Raw genomic sequence first — 17,108 nt, 5'->3', positions numbered from 1 at the left:
TGTCATTGGACACATCCTTAATTTCTGCAAAAATAAATAAATACATAAAAATCCATATTGGAGTTATTCCCAGAAGGAAATTATCTCAGGATTTTCCCACCTGCTTTTTTCTTCTTCAGACTATTGAGGCATACCTTGCTCTTCCTTTGATTAATTTTGTAATATATCAACTTTTAAGAAACTTACATGTAACGAAGAAACCAACCACAAGGAGTTACCTTATCAGGCATTATTTCTGTAGAAGATGGAAGTATTTTTTTCTCTAAATCGGAAAGAAATTAAGAATACAATGTGGGGTTCAGGTACAGATCTGAAATGGGAATACATGTTTATTTCATGTATGCTGTGTCTTTTAGGTGAGATCAGGAAGTTTCCTCTAACGTGAGGGCCATAGTCTAATCTGCAGCAACTCACCTAAATGCTTCAGAAGCCAAGCTCAGATTCTTAGCTACAATTCAGTAAGTGGAGAAAGAGAGATTCAGTGGCATGAAGTTAGGCTTCTTAAAAGAGTGCTTCATTACAGGCTAGACTTTTTCCTCATGCAGTTTAGGAAATTTCGAGCTCTTGATTAAGGTGCCAAAAAATTAGGTGATACAAGTCTTTCAATCTGTATTATCACTTCTTCTGTGTATTTACTCAAGACCTTATGGGCTCTGTATCACTTTCTTGACACTTCTTGTAAACACACCAGTGTTACTGCTGTTCACAAAAGCTCTAGGCTTAAGTATGTATACTACATACTATATTGCAGCAGTATTACAAGGCTAGGACCAAAATTTTACTTAGAAAATAACAGCAGTAATTTTAGCAATCTTGTTTTTCTTGTCTGTGTCACACATAATATATTCTAAATACCAGACAGATGAAATACATACTATATTTTATTAAGGGAAAATATCTTCATATATATGGGCCACCTAATATGTTTCCATCAATTAAGGCTTATGAGAAACTTAATTCACAGGAAAACATCTTAATGTCAGTTCGGGAAAATAATCTAGCCAAAGTAGTGTCCTCATTGCTATACGTGCTTTTGAGTTTGGTCATCAAAAGAGTAGTTTGGAAAAAAATGTAATTTCTTGGGTGAAAATTCAGCCTTTTTTTTCCATATGTATTGTACTAATGCTATTAATTAAATTGCCTGAGCCTTTGTCAGAAATATAAATAATAGTCATGTACACAATAGAATATGTTTCAAACATTTTCTGGAGTCTCTGGGAAAGCATTCATGCCATATATCTTTTGGCATCAGATTAGGAAATAATCTTCTTGGGCTCTGTATGTCCTGAGGGCTGAAATTCACTTAAATGCTTTCTTGCTACAAAGAAATCCTAGAGAGACTTCCTGCAACATAAACACAGAATTTTAGTCACATTTGTTTCTTACCAGCAGTTATTTTTCTAAACAAATATTTATCTATAACTTCTGTTTAGTCAGTATGAATATATTCTTTTTCCTATTTCAGCAGATGTGTATATACCTACAGGCTAAAACCTTCCTAGTCTTGAGAAGAGCAATTTTCTTCTTTAGTGGGGGATGTGTTGAAGCTGTTGATTGAAATGCACGACTAACAAAAGAAATGCGGTACTATTTCAGTCAAGCAGAAGGATTTGTTAGTCTTTGTGTTCTTACATAAAAGCGTGATCATGAAGGAAAAGGAAGCAATTATTTCCAATTTTGACAGCAGTGCACATCATACTTTAAGTTCTCCGGTTCCCTCTTACCTCACATTATCAACCTCCATTGTGAGAAAGGTCTATTGAATTATCAGAAATAATTAGAAGATTAGTATTCTTAAGTCAGTATAATTATTATCATTTGATATATAACTAAGAGAGAAATTCTGGGGAAGTATGTATAAAGATGTCATTGATTGGATCTTGGAATACTGAACTTTTTTTTTTTTTCCTTAGTCTTAATGAATACACTTAACACTTTCTATTTAAAAAAAAAAAAAAAAAATCCCTGAAAAGCACTGATATAATTTGTGAACTATAAAAAGGATATCAGCTCATGCAGCTAATATTGCTTTTCTTCCCCCCCCCCTTTTTTTTTCTTTCTTTCTTTTTTTTTTTTTTTAACCTACTGAATATACAGATGTTTAATTTTGTACACTGGGAAAATCCCAGCTCTTGTCAGAGGCACCTGAATACTCTCATACAAGAAATTTATTTTAGTTACTGTTTGTGAAATCTACAAACAGCATGATATTGATTACTCACAGTAACCTATACCCACCTTTGCCAGTAATTTCTGTTGCAGTGCTTTGCCACAGTGCTCCATCCAGTGTGGATAGACCTCTAATTCCTGTCAAAAATTAAGTATGGGTTTCCTTTGTAAAAAATAAATAAATAAATAAAATCAATTATTTTTCTATTCTATTCTGGGTATATCACAGGTTCAGTTGAGTTATATCCTGGTGACTTACATGGTATATCCATGGTAACTAAAACAGATAGAGCAAATTCTAAGCTAGAACAAAACACTACTTTTTGACATAGTCACCGCCATTAACTGTGCATTTTTGCTTGCAATGAACAAAAGCCTTCATGCCACTCTAATAAAAATTCTGCACCACTGGAGGTGACCTGCTGGTTACCACTGCTGAAACACACCACCCATGGCCTCACTGTGCCACTGTACTCACATCTACTCCTTGGTCTCTCTTTTGTTCAGCAAGTGTTGATGGATGCCAGTGGGTATGGTTGATTTTATTTTTTTTTTTTCTGCATAGAGGAATTCAGTGGCACACCTTTGTGTCATCTGCACTTCCAAGTCAGGCACCATTCTGTTGGATTGCCTCTCTGCTGCCATCTGTAACATGGCAGCAACATGTAACAGGATACTGTTGAGAGGATTCAACCTCTGCTCTCATATTAACATCTGCTGAGGTAGTGGGCCAACATAATAAAACAGGAGGCATTACTTTCAGAGCATCCCTTGTATATATTCTTTGGTATGCAAATAAAGCTGGCTGAATCTGTAACATGTATAACCCAACTGGAAATGGGTGTGTTAGAAGCAGCTTAAATTATTTATGGTGAAGGCCAAGGAGAAATGCAACAGTTTAGGGAGTATATGAAGGCAGGTTGTACAGTGGTAAACTTCTTCTTCTGTCTCCTTATTAAGAAAACTTGTATGTGGTTAATAGAACTTAAATGAACAGTCCGAAATAAATATTTTAATGCTTTTATTGTTTACGGTAGCTGAAAATAACATGGCGTTAGCTATTTTTTGTTACTTCAATTTGCAAAAAGTGTCTGAGAAAACAGAAAATGGCAATAAAACACAACTGTATGTCTTTTTACATGCAGTAACCATGTGGTGAAGACATATTGCTACAGCTTTGTATGCCATTCTTGTGTATTTATTGTTTCATGTTTTCTTTTAGTGAGTATCTGTGTATGTGGAATATATTTTGTATACAATTAGCAAGCTTTGTATAGTACTAGAAACTTAGATAACACTCAAAATCTGTCATAAAAGCAAAAGTTTTCATATGGCGTGTGGTAAATCTGCCATGGTTTACTAGTTCCACTGGAATTTAGCATTTAAAACATTAAGGCTAAAAAAAAGTGCTGTGGTACAGAAATTGAATGATTGGTTGATGTAAAGTTAATTATGTCAACAATATTCCTTGATTTTTATCCTGATGAGCTTCTTTTCCAGTTAGGTAGTTCTATTTAAATATATGGTATGTGTACCATACACATGTATTTTCAGGAACTTAATGAATGTTTAAATCTGCAATACTCCATTCTTCTGTTGTCGTTTGTTTTGTTTGCTCTTAGTTGTGTTTGCAGATCTGTTTTCCAGTATTCAGATAATGCTATCTGTTGATGACTTTTGCCTAGTGACTTGTAATAGTCGCTTCATGATGATAAAATGTGCTTCTGAAATTTACTTAACCATAAGTGTAGCAAACGGTTATTCTGAAATTATTTTTAATGCTTTTGGTAGCAGTTTGTGAAGGATCTACCTCACTAAAATAATAGTGCCAAAGCTATGTTGGGTGGTCTGCAGGAGTGCAAAGAAGAATAATGAAGTGACGTTAAGCAAAGGAAGAATGTAGGCATATTATTAGGAAATACTTTCTAATGTTGAATTTTGTTTAACTGTGGAAGTGTTGGCTAGAGGAAGTGGTAGCAGCCCCATTGCGTCAGTCACTTAAGTCTGGATTGGTCAAAGAAATGGAAAATGCACTGTAAGAAATTATGCTGTATTGGCAGTAGGATGTATTAGATGACCTAATAGGTATTTTCCACCCCTAAAACCTGTGAGTCTCTGTTTGCTTGCTCAGGCTATAATACACATGAACTCTGCCAGCCTATGATATGACAAATGCCTTTTCTATGGAAGTAGTATTTACATTGTGCCCACACCATCACGTGCACATGTGCATGAAGACTGAAGACCAAGAGGGTAGAAAATGTCCCTTCTGCAAGTTGCCTCACGGTGACAGGTTTATCATCCTTCTTCAAGTGCCATAGTTTTTTTGTTCTTGTTGTTCCTTCGGTTGTCTGGATGGAAAGTGGTAAGACTGATTCTCCACTATAACAATAAAGGTTGGCCGTTTAAACACTTCATTGAGGAAACCTTACAAACAAGCCCTTTCCCAGCTGATAGAGGAGAATAATTATTCTTTATTTGTTTACAGAAGTAAATAAGTTCAGAGCTGTCTACAGATTACTTCTCCCTCTGTAATGCTGGATCCATAAGGATGGCTACACTTGTTATCCAGAGCCCTGTTTTGAAGGCCAACGAGACATGCAGCAGTTTAGGGGTTATAAGAAGGCAAGCTGTATCCAGATGTAAAATTCTTGTGACCATTTTTTTGCTCTTCCAGTCAGCATAAGTATCTGGGGACTCATATACAGCATCTGCTATGTCATTCTGCTGCTTATGATCCAATTTACCTGTTGTTTTGTTGATAAACAGGTAGGTTCCTCCCTTGAACGAATTTTCATCAACAAAACTAGATGCTTGAAAGCACATGATTTCAGTCACTCCACTACCTGGAGTGATTGAACCTACTGGTTGAGTGAAACCAAACCTACATTACCAAACCCTCATAAAGGTATTATGTATTTTGCATTGTTACATATTAAGCATTGCAAAGATTTGCATCATAAGTGGATCTACGTAGGCCTTGATTTTTTTGTCTTGAATGGAGGAATATATGCAGTGGTGATAGTATATTTTGTGATGTGTTACAGTACCATGTTATTTTAAAAGCAGTGGAGCAAGAATCACAATTTAACATAAAGAATATCCATAAGGATTTTAGCATGTTCATCTTTAGCGTTTTTGAAAAAGTGGTAAAAGAAAAAGGAGTTGTAGGAATAGTAGTTCTATCTGCATCTCAGCCTGGTGTAACTGAGCCTAAATTGTTGCAAATTTGAAACTTCTAATTTGTTCTGTTCTGTGATTTATCTTCCTTATGACAGGTGGCTTTGCCGGAGGGCATTCAACACTGTCCTTAGGAACTGTTTTTAGGGTGGTGAGGGCAAAGCAGACTGTTAAGAGTCACATTAAAATAACAATGGATTTGGTATACAGTGGGGCTTGTGTGTCGAGCCAGCTGCAGCGCGAACTGGGCCACACACACAGAGATCTCAGTAAGGGGCCATTGAGGCTCGGCCAGCTAAACTGCTGCCACCTAAACAAACACCATCACAGAGTCAGTGATTTAGAGCTTGATCTAAGTAGGTGACCACTTGGAAGTAAATCTTTCCAAGTGCTTTAGCGAGTCACTCCACATATAATAAATAATGGAAATCCGGCAAGATTTTTTTGTACTGGCATTTAAATTGATTAAATGGTCTTTGATAAACAATTATTTGAGTGCTAGCAGTCTTCTTTCTTACAGTAATGCGACAGGCTCTGTTGGTTTTTTTCCTTGCCTTTTAAGTAAACTTGTAAACAGGGAGGATATTAGCTCCACCTTGGATACAACACTCTTAGTAATTAGCTGATAGAAAAGATGCAGTTATTGGTCTCTTCAGTTTCCCAGGGCTACATTTCTATGGTGAGTTCCATGAGTTCATTACAAGTCTGCTACAATATAAAAATACTCAGAGAAGTGCAGAGTAACCAAAATATGACATATACCGAATGAGGAAAGTAGGATGGTGAAGCTCTTTATACTGTCCAAACTGTCTTAATTCAAGGTTTAAATAGTTACTTTGCTCCAAACCACCAAGGGTATGTTGTTTGAATAACAAAGGTCACCGAGAGTTCAGATTTGTTTCCCAGGCAATTCAGCTAACTGCTCTATTAAAAAGGAGAAAGGAAAGCCATTGGGAGAGGCAAAATGCTTAAAAAGTAGCTCAGTGTAAAGGCAATGGTTCTTCTCTATCACTTATATCTATGTACTTGAGGATTTAAGAGCATACACTTGAATTAGTTTCTCAGAAGCTCAATTCAGGAACAGTATGTTTATATGCTGTACATAACAAAACATGAGAGTAGCTATTATGTAATCTCAGGCTTGAGTGCTACATGATTTTCCTCATCTCACCTGATGTGTAACCTTAAGAACTCTTCAGATCTTGTAAAATACATTTTAAATACAGTAGATTGCTTTCTGTAGCCTTTGGGTTAAAAAAAGAATAAAATAACTTTCTCCCTCCCCTCCTTCCTCTCCCTCTCCATTAATATACATACTATATTTGGCAGAAGTGCTGGAGAACAAGCTGTGGTATTTTCCTTGGTTAACTACAATTTTAATACTTTATTGTTTTTGGGAAGTGCTGCAGGGGAAAGAATATTTAAAATGTTGGTAACATACATCTTTAAAAATGAGAGATCATTGAAAAAAGATGAATCAGTGGCAGCAATGAATGAATATTCCTACTGTTTCTATCTACTTGTCATCATGTCTGGAATTCACTACTAGTATCCTACTGAACAAAAGTCTTGATTCACTTTATCAAGGCCTATTGTAAATGATACTGTAAAGGCCTTTTTTTTTTTTTTTTTTTTTTAAATTTCAGAAGTGCCATGAGGGTGTATGTATGCTAAAAATAGTTAAGTGTTCTGGAAATAGCAAAATTACAGTTGTTATTTTATTTTATTTTATTAAAAAATCAATTTTTCTTGCTTCTGCCTGATGTTACTACAGTGTCTCATCCCCTCTCAATTCCTAAACATTTCCCATTTTGGAATGCCTGCTGTGTATCAAATGTGTATGTAGGCATTAGGGGTTACTTACACAGCTGAGTAGAAATGCTTTCAGTTTAGGAGGAAATCCTTAAATCATTGCTTACTGACAAATCTTAGTTTCCTAAGAAAAAGATACAGGGGACAGTAGATGCTCTGGAAAAGTCATTACTCTGCATCAGGTTTTAGAACTTCACTACTAAACTTTAGTCCAGTACTTCCTGTAAGGATGAGCAACAGTCAGAAGAACAGGAACAATCATACCTTTTTTTTCTCTTCAGAAATGCTTTTACAGGTCCAGAGAAATTATTCACCTTTCTTCCTGAAAAGGCACAGGAAAACCACCTAGTACAGTTCAATAATGTTTTCTTAAGTACACTGAAATTTTCTTGAAACATAACAAAAGAGCAATTTATTTTTAAGATGTGCAGTATTTAAAGAAACATATCAAAGCAACAAAAAAGAGAGAAAATCAGAATTGTAATTTCATAATTTGATGCAGAAATGAAATAGCTGTATTTGCAGTGAGGAAGGTTTTGTGCTTCCTGTTGTTTTCTTAACTGTATGATCACAAAGCCAAACTTACACATCTTTGCTTGTTCATTTGTGTCATGGGGACTCTATATATTACTAATTCTGAAAATAAATAACTAAATAAAAAATTGTTCTGAACTGAAAACAACTGAAAACAACTGAAAACAAGTTCCTAATTTCATTGCCCAGTAAGCAAATGAAGATCAGTTGCTTCCTGATAGAACGGCGCTAAGCTAATTTTGCTACCTTACTGTAAATGCTATAAACTGAACTTAGAATTCTGGAGAATGCTAACTACTACTACTAGGCAGCATGAGAGGTAACTTAATTTTTATTTTATTTTCTCTCAAGGAGGATAAATTGTATGTTTTTTAAAGTTGAGATTTGAAATTTGGAGCCGGATTTCATGTATATATTAAATTTTTGGTGAATCAAATTTTCATGTAGAAATATAAAATTCAACAGTGCTTTGTAAGGTAGATTGTTTGTCAAATCTTGAATGTGGTTCTGTTATAGAAACATGTTTCCAAGACATATTTTGTATAATTTGAAGAATACATTTTTAGGTCTTTGAATTCTGGATTGGTATCATTGTATGAGAAACTGTTCCATAAAAGGGGATTTTTCTCATTGTCTTTTGTTGTGTTTTAAAACTCAGAGTTTCTGCAGATAGCATTTAATATTTTAGTCTAAGATTTATTTTGAATGGCTTTGCTTAATATAAAACACAACTGATACTAGTTTGCTTTTTTCGTGTTTTCAGAACAGAAACCCTTGTTATTCTGTAGGTATTGTATCATTAGCTATGTGAAGTGTTTTTTCACCACCTTTTGTTTTGATAGTAACAGTCATGCATATCTTCCCAGTGCATTATTAATGTTTTTAGGTTATACACTGGTATAGCCAAGTGATTAAGGTGATAGACTAGAAATTCACTGGGGTCTCACTGTGCGGGTTTGTGTCCTACTGACTAAAACCCAAGCTGATAATTTCCTCCCACTTCCTGGCACTGCATTTCTGCTGGAGAGCAGCCCCACTGAAAGAGTGTCTTGCTTAGCACCAAGTTGAACATTAGTCAGCAGAGGGCCTAGGCAGCCTTTGAGGCCAACCATATCTTGGGGTACATCAAGCATGGCACTGTCAGCTGGTTGTTGTTAAGTTCTGTGCTGCAGTGGGGCAGCCTCACATTGAGTACTGTGTGCAGTTTGGGGCACTGCAGGACAAAAAAATCCATGGAAACTATGAGCACCCAAGGAGGGTTACTGTCATGGTTTAAACAAAAATCTACCTGCGTCTGTGACAGGGGTGCCGCGGGCTCCGCAGGGGGCCCTAGGCTGAAAGTAAAAGTTAATTAGGAAAAGAAAACAGCAGCAACGATCTAAGGAGGCACACTTATTTACTAAATACTATATCGAAATACAGGATAACACAATATAATATAATATAATTGAAATTAAGCTAACAAATCAAGCAAAATAGGAGAGAGAATGAGTCCCGAAACCGAGAGGCCTACTGTAAGACTAGGCAAACGGCTGAAGGCTCCCACACACTCTCCTGAGACTCCAGAACTCGAAAGACGTCAGTCCAGCCTGGGAGTGAGATAATATAGTGTCCAGGTCCCGTGACTTATCTCTGACCGTGATGTTCTCTGGGATATATAGTCTTCTTCTGTTAGTTGCAGATTCAGTAAAATTGTTCATGCTTTATATGATGTTATGATGTAGAATACTGATGCCAAAGTTACAAAATTATTAAACCATGTCAGTTACAAAGATGGTAAGTGTCTAGGGGGAAAGAGCTCTGATGAGTGGATAGTTCGTTCATCCTGAAGAAGAGAGGACTGAGAAGATACTTTATTGTGGATTATGTCTTCTTCACAAGTGGGACTGGAAGGTAGGAATAAATACCTCCCTAGTTTTTTTAGAGAAATAGCTCCTCTTGCCAAAGTTAAGTTGGTGTTTTTAGATGTTCTAGTAAGTTTGTGTTTTGAAGCAGAGGTATGATACCTGATGGTGTTTGTTGTTAGTGGTTGTTTTTGGTTTTTTTGTACTGTTGTTGAGTTTAACTGTCTATTCATGAAAATTCATATATGTTCAGTTGTATTACTGAGCTTTCCACACATTCTCTATGATGTTCTGGTTTGACATACTGATGTGCTGGTTTGATATCTTCTTTAATATTTAATTTCATTTATTTAGTAAGTGAATTTCAGATGCTTCTAAATTCTCAGAATTGTAAGAATGAATTTATTTTGAGACCGCATTAAGAACACATGCTAACTTGTGGCAGGTTTTGCCACTGGAAAGCAGTTTGGAAACAGTCAGTTGATTGTTACTGCTCATTCAGTCTGAATTATTGCAACATTTAGGTGTTCTAAGTCTTTTAACAAGACTTAAACATTTGGAGCAAAAAATCTGGGGAAAAAAAAAAAAAGATGTAGTAAGCTATCCACAGGAAAATAAAAGTTACAAACATCTGTCCTCTGCTCTCCAGTAATAACCTGTATTTCCAGGTTCTTTGCACTTCATTGCTATACAGCTCACGAGACAACAGGAAGTGTATTTTAAGGACTTCAAACTGAACTCATGTTACTTTGCATCTTTGTTTAGAACCTGTCCAATTCTAATTAAAACAAACAAACAAACAAAATTGTTACTCTGTATTCAGCTAGTCCATCCAAGAAGAAATATATATATATATATATTTACTATTTAGTTGGAGCAATGCTGACTGCATACCTTCTATTAATAATGACAGTTGTCTACTAGCTGACAACCATGAAGAAATAAAAAGCCCTTCTCTCTGGTCACTCCCTTCCCTACTTGGCCTAGAGCTTCTGGACAGCCACTCCTGTATTGCCAAAAATTTATGCTTGCTCTAACTTTTTCATGAGGGAAAAAGTTGTCTTTTTTGGAGGAGGAAAATAATCAGCAAGGTGTTACTGCCATTAACTGTGACATTAGACTGAAGGTCTAGAGATTTTAGCTAAAGGAGAGATTTTAGCTGAAACCATTGCATATTTTGCTAACTTTAGTGACAGATATGATTCTGATATCTATAACCCTAAACAATAAATAGTAACATCTGAAAGTAGAAGAGTAAGGAAATGTATGATTTAGTCATGCTGAGGTTGAGAAGACAGCTGGACTTTAAGGCAATGGACTGAGGGAGGTGAAAGGTCTTGAAATATAAATAGGACTGAGAGTCATCAACTTAGAGAGAGGAGCTGAAATTGAGTGTAAATAATATCAACGATATTTAAGGTGTACAGGAAAAGTAAGACATCAAGCTGAACAGAAACAAACATTTGAAAGCTCACTTTGTGTGCACTAACAGTTTAAAATATTTGATCAGAAATAGGGAAAAAAGCACCTTGTTTTTGTTTGACATCTGTTGAACAAGCTGATATCTTAAAATCTATCTACTACTGCAGTTTATTTTCTATCTTTTTTACTAACCATTGTTAAGTTAGATGCTGGTATATCTCCAGGTTTAGCCCATCCTAATTGAGCTGTATGTTTTATCTCAAGTTTGTTAGGCTACTTATGTTACATGAGTGCAGTATTTTCTTTCTGGTGTGCTGTCAGTTCTGCATGTGTTCATGAAATGTTCAGTCATTGCAGCATATTTATGCCATCTGGAAATGCATGTGCTTCCCCTTCTGAACAATGGTCTTTAATCAAGGAAGGACTAGAAAGAGCAGTATACATAATCAGTAAGATGCCAAAATTAGAATTACACATGCATTTTTCGGATGGTGTAACCATATCATGTTTCATTCAGGGTCCTGTGTCTCTGGAACTAGTACCTTTATCCATGCTTTCTTTTACTTATTCATGTATTAGTTAGCGTCCAAGTCCTTGAAGAGCTTCAGGATAATAGAAGCAGATGAGGAATAATAATAGCTGAGAACTACAAGCCTATGGGAATTGTCTGGTATCTTTTATTCATTAGTCAATACATTTATTTTTTTCCTCACATCTGTCTAAAGAAAGATATCCACAAAACCACTTCAGATTTGTTGTACTACTTTCTTCATATTCCACATTTTTTTTAAAGCCATTGCATGTGTTAATGCTATTCTAACATTACGTAGTTGATGCTAAAAGGACATGTAGAGAACATTTGTGTTTCTTTCTTGGTAAGAATCAGAAAATGAAGTGTGCCTGGTAGTATTGCCCTTATATTCTGAGGTAAATTTCAGGAAGTAGGAAGATGCTCAGTCACACGTGTAAAAGTGATCTTTGTTGAATGATATGACTGCGTGTTTGTCTTCCACAGTTACAGTGCTTACTGTCTTTCCATAGGATTTTAGCATTTTTTTATTCCAAGTACATTCTGGTTTGATAATGCCAATTATGTTAACAAGTTGATCCTTTATTTTATTTTATTTGTTTGTTTTCAATCTTTGAAATTGTCTGTAGGTAGTTGGTGGGTAGGTGGGAAGGTTTGTTTGTTTTGCTTTGTTTCCCAGTTTTTCTGAAAGTGCTTTATAAAACCTTGTTGTACCTTGTGCAGGAAGAAGAGGGCAAGTGTCATCATCTAACAGAATTTTCCTGGTACTAAACATTAGTCCTTGGAACATATGCTCTAGAGATGCATACCTTTCTTCAGGATAATCTGAGTCTTGAATCCACAGTTAAATCCTCATTGTTTTTTTGAGATGTGTGAAATTTCTCCTGGGTCATGTTTTTTCTTTGTTTGTTTTTTTCCTCACTGGACTGGAGTCTTTTTGAAACTATAAGAGGAAAGAGCTTAGCCCGTATGTTACTATGTAAGACTTCAAGAGTAACTGCTCTTTTGATTAGAGTAGTCCTACCTAAAATGTGGGTTGCTAACCTAAAAATACGGAAGAAATTACCCAAAATTTAAAAGTATGTAGTTCATGCATTAGTTCATGTATTTCAGCCTGAAAAATGATTTGCTTCAACAAATGGTAGCTACTTTGCATTAAGAAAAGAAAAAAAAAAAAAAAGTCAAGCGGAAAAATGCAGGCAACCTCTGGTCCATTTACTTTTGGAAAATAACACTACTTCACAACAAGCAGGGCTTTTCCATACAGCTACAACTTTAATCTGTACCAGGGCTTCAGAAGGAAATGTGTTTTCATATGTTAAAGAATTTATTAATATATGTCAAATAAATATTAATGTGGGTTTCTCTGTAACTAAGGCATTAAGGCATAAAACTGTTAACATTTCATTACTCTGGTGTTACTGTTTTTAATACCTTTGAAGAGAAAATGAATAGTAAGAGAAAGTTGTCTTTTTTTATCTTTCCTTTAGAGAGCCATTTGTATGCAGTGGAAAGTCAAGATACACTAGACTTTACTGAGCTCTCCCTAGACATATTCAAGGACGATATCAATATGCACTGATTTTAAAAATACAAATGATTTCATCTACCTCCTGAGTGACTGCTAGCTTTAACAAGCGCTGTTATAACCTAGCTTTGATTAGATTTCTGAAGCAAATTACATTACTTCACCTTTTCTTTGACTTAAACATAAACAAAACCTTGTGAAACAGTCCCAAAAGCAGATGTAGTTTAGAGAGTGTGTGTTTTATAGAGTTACCTTGAATCATCAAAACTTTCATTTAATTTATAACTCCTCTGTGTAACTGAGCAGCTTCAAATACTGATGGAAGAGTGTATAAATGGAGCAGGAGTAAGCACTTGATAATAATAGGGTTGCCTTGAGAGATTATGGAGTTACTCTCCTTAGAGGCATTCCAAAGCCATCTGAACATGATTGTGGATGACTGGCTGAAAGTCACACTGCTTGAGCTGGTGCAGTTATTCAAGATGAGCACCAGAATTTCTTTCTAGCCCAAACCATTCTGTGATAGTATTCCAAGATGCACTGTATGTTTCAAATTATTCTCTTTATTCTTGCTACAAGAATACCCCTGCCTCAGAGGATTACTTTACCTGTGAACATTAAAATTTCATTATCTGTTTTGCATAGCAGACAAAACCAGAGTCTAAACGAAATTGTTTCCTCAGTAGAGACACTAGGTTTGTTCTTGTCTGATCAAATCAAATATTTCTGGTAGAGGTTATAGCTTAAGGGAATTCTCCATGTGGTTTTCCTTGAAGCAAGAAGAGAAGAAAGAATTCCTTTCCAAGTAGTCATCTCCATTTCATTGAAATGTTCATATGGTGGCCTTCCTTCTCTTCCCTTCCTCCTTGTAAGCCTCATCTTAAAAAGCCAGAAATGTTGCTACTTGATTACAGTGGTTAAATCTGCAGTTGTAACTAAGATGTTGTCAAGTCCATACCGCTTTCTGAAAAACAATTAGTATTTTCCCAAGTGCTGTCTGTAATAAATGAGCTCTTGGTTTCCACTCAGTTTGAGCATTTAGGTTAGGAGATCACTCTGTTACAGATTCCAGCTGCTCTCTTCAGTGAAGAAAAGTATTCCTAGCCATGGCCTAAGGATAGTTGTTTAAGAGATAGGATCTAGTTTCCTTAGTGTTTGTTTTCAAGGATTATCTTTTGGTCAGAGTGGATGCACAGCTGTTTTACTGGTCCTAAATTTTCCATTCATTATCAACTTGACACCTATAGAAGATAGGCAACATCTTGAGTTTCCATCAGTTCTTTCCCATGGGCATGGAAAGTAATTTTAGAACACTTGCTAGATAAACGGTTGAACTCATTGTTTCGGAGCTCTTGAAGTCACCTGGTGATATTCACTTAGTTTATTCCATGCAATGTTACCGTTGCTACAGATGGCATCATTTACTGGCAAAGGATTGAATACTTAAGACACCAGTTAGTGTAAAAGTTGTGCTATTACTTGTGCAGTGTTGGCTTGGATACTTTCATCTGTGAATGCAATCTTTTTGCTGAATGTTCTGCTATGAATAACACTAGAAGAATGATGAATTTTTTGCTGAAGTAAATATCTCCTGATTCTCTACATAGTGATTTTTAAAGCTAAAATAGCTGCATTTCTCTTTTAAGCTTTGTGAACAAATTCTGTAATAAATCTCTTAGGTTTCAGAAACAGTACCTATTGCTTGAGTGATTAGTTGGATCCTACTTAAACAAACTCCTCTGAAGCGCAGGCCTTCAGATGAAACTTCCAGTGTTTGAAGTCTTCATCAGTTGAAAACTAATGAAGTTCAGAAGTTTGCTTGTTTTTTATTTGTATATATACATACATACATATATATATACACACACATATATACACACATACATATATATATATATACATATATATAATACATATTTATTTATTTCTTTTAAAGGGAAGTGCAGGGTATGAGGGGAGAACTTTGTTCTTATATTTGCTCTACACTTTAAAAACTAGCCATCAGGTCAGTCACTTTGTGTCTTGACAGCTTGGGCAATAATTCTTTACTGTGTCTTCACAGTGACTCAGCCCAGGCAGATTTCCATCTCCTTTTCCACTCCACTCCCCCAGATTAATGATGTTCAATTTGACAATATTAGAGTATATTTCTTGGTGCTGTCTGTAGATAGTTTTCATAGTCTCATAGTCTTGTGCAGGTTGGAAGGGACCTTAGAGATCATCGAGTCCAGCCCCTGGGATTCAAGCCTCCTGTGTAGCAGAGCGGCACTTCTACCACTTGCACCACAGGGGGATTCGAACCCGGGTCCCAGTGTTGCAAAGCGGCATTCCTACCACTGCGCCACCGCATTTTGGTGATAAAGGTGCAAAAGTACTTCATTCACATATGGCTTGTTACATGGTATCTTTATTCTGAGCAGAATAGGAAGTGTCTGTTTCTTCAGAAGTTTTACTTCCCTGTTTTCTCTTATCTTGATTTTTTTGATTCCTTTCTTAAAAAGATGTCTATCTGCTAATATAGCTTTAAAATTAATATAATTTTAAAATGTAAATCTGAAATACTGAGCTGATGCCTATTGCACCTTTATGTCACACAAGTGTCTAATAAACAAAGAATTCCCATGTTGTTCAGTACATTTCAGCTGCACATGTGGGATACATATGTGGCCTTCTGGCAGTATGCTTGTCTGCTGTCTGGGAGTTTTGTGAGTTTAAAGGTATCCTCATATCTGTCCTCACATTACTCAAGAAGTTATGAAATTTGTGTTCTCCTTTACATGGCAGCTATGAAGTGAGCATACAGAAATGTTTCATGCTACGTAACAGGACCAAAGATATTTCTGACAACCAAAGAAGCAGCTTCAACCATTTTTCTTCAGCTATACGTTTTGTATGTGCAGATAATAGTGGACTAGTAGTCATGACAATACACTTTGCTGAACTAAATGCAACTATCCCTATCAGTGTGTTCTAGAGCATTTATATGGTTAAAAGTCTGATTTCTTAGTTGAGAAAACAGAAGTAACGCTTTTCTGCTCAAGTGGCTTGAAAATATGAAAGAATAGGTGAAAAAAATTGAAGTTATAAAAATGAGAAGAGTAATAAAAGGGAAAGATATGCAACCAATAGAAATTAGAGTAGTGCAGCTTTTTTTTTTTCTTTTTAATTTTTTATTTTCTGTGAATCATATTAGGCCTGTAGCCTTGTTACATTTCATGTATTTCTAGTACCAAATGATGAAAAAATTGTTCCCATTACTTCATAAAAGGCCAAATGTTCCATTAGTGTTTCTCTTCTGAATCTGAAAAGCAAAAATATTTGTGTGTCACAAAGACAATCCATTAGTTACTAAGGAAGATATTACATACATGGACACAAGTTATGTGGGGAGAGCAATAATTTAAAAGTGTTCAAGAGAGTAAGAAGAATTGGCTGAGCTGATTTCTGGCTTGTTCAAGTAAATTATTAATGTTAAATACTTAGCATGTTAGGGAAGACTTGAAAACTTGCTACTGTTCTGTCAGCGCGTAGCGGATATGTACTTGTCCTTTTTTAAGTCTAAAGCTGTCCAAGCTGTCTCAAACAAAAGACAAGTCTGCTAAAACACTAAGGGATTACAGAATGAAAATGTGGTTTGTGGTAAGCATTTATCCCATTTTATTTATTCAACAGCAGCAGACATCTTGGAGTGCCCTACAAAAAGAGCCATGTTTGAAATAGCTGTAGTTATTAGTTTACATGGAAAATAAAGTTGTAGAGACTCACCTAAAAGAGAAGAAGTGAATTAAGAAGTTCTGTGTGTGAGGGATATTACTGTAGATTGTTTCTGAAGTAACATAGCTTTTTTCCATACTTTACGGGAAAATTGTTCTTAAATATTTCCTAAGAAATATCTAAGAATTTAAGCCTCAGTAAAATAAGTAGTAGCTAGGATTCTTTCTTTTGTACTGTGCAGAGTCTCTAAGACAATAATTGTACTGTATGTGTTTTATTTCTAAAAAGGCTACTGAAAATATAAATTCTCCTTTTATGAACATTGAAAAAGACTGGCTGTCTTCAGTAGAGAAGTTCTTTTGCTAAGTAGTTGTAA

The 17,108-nt window shown here is 35.6% G+C and overlaps 1 protein-coding gene across 2 annotated transcripts in view; it reads left to right on the top strand.

Moving 5' to 3' along the window:
* Positions 1-17,108, top strand: part of XRCC4 (X-ray repair cross complementing 4) — a 162,359-nt gene that overhangs the window by 22,132 nt on the left and 123,119 nt on the right. The window lies entirely within an intron of this gene.

Source organism: Coturnix japonica, chromosome Z, assembly GCF_054131305.1.
Source record: "Coturnix japonica strain WE chromosome Z, WE-NBRP24, whole genome shotgun sequence".
Lineage (NCBI taxonomy): Eukaryota > Metazoa > Chordata > Aves > Galliformes > Phasianidae > Coturnix > Coturnix japonica.
The sequence above is the reverse complement of the archived record's forward strand: the minus strand, read 5'-3'. Positions and strand labels throughout refer to the sequence as shown.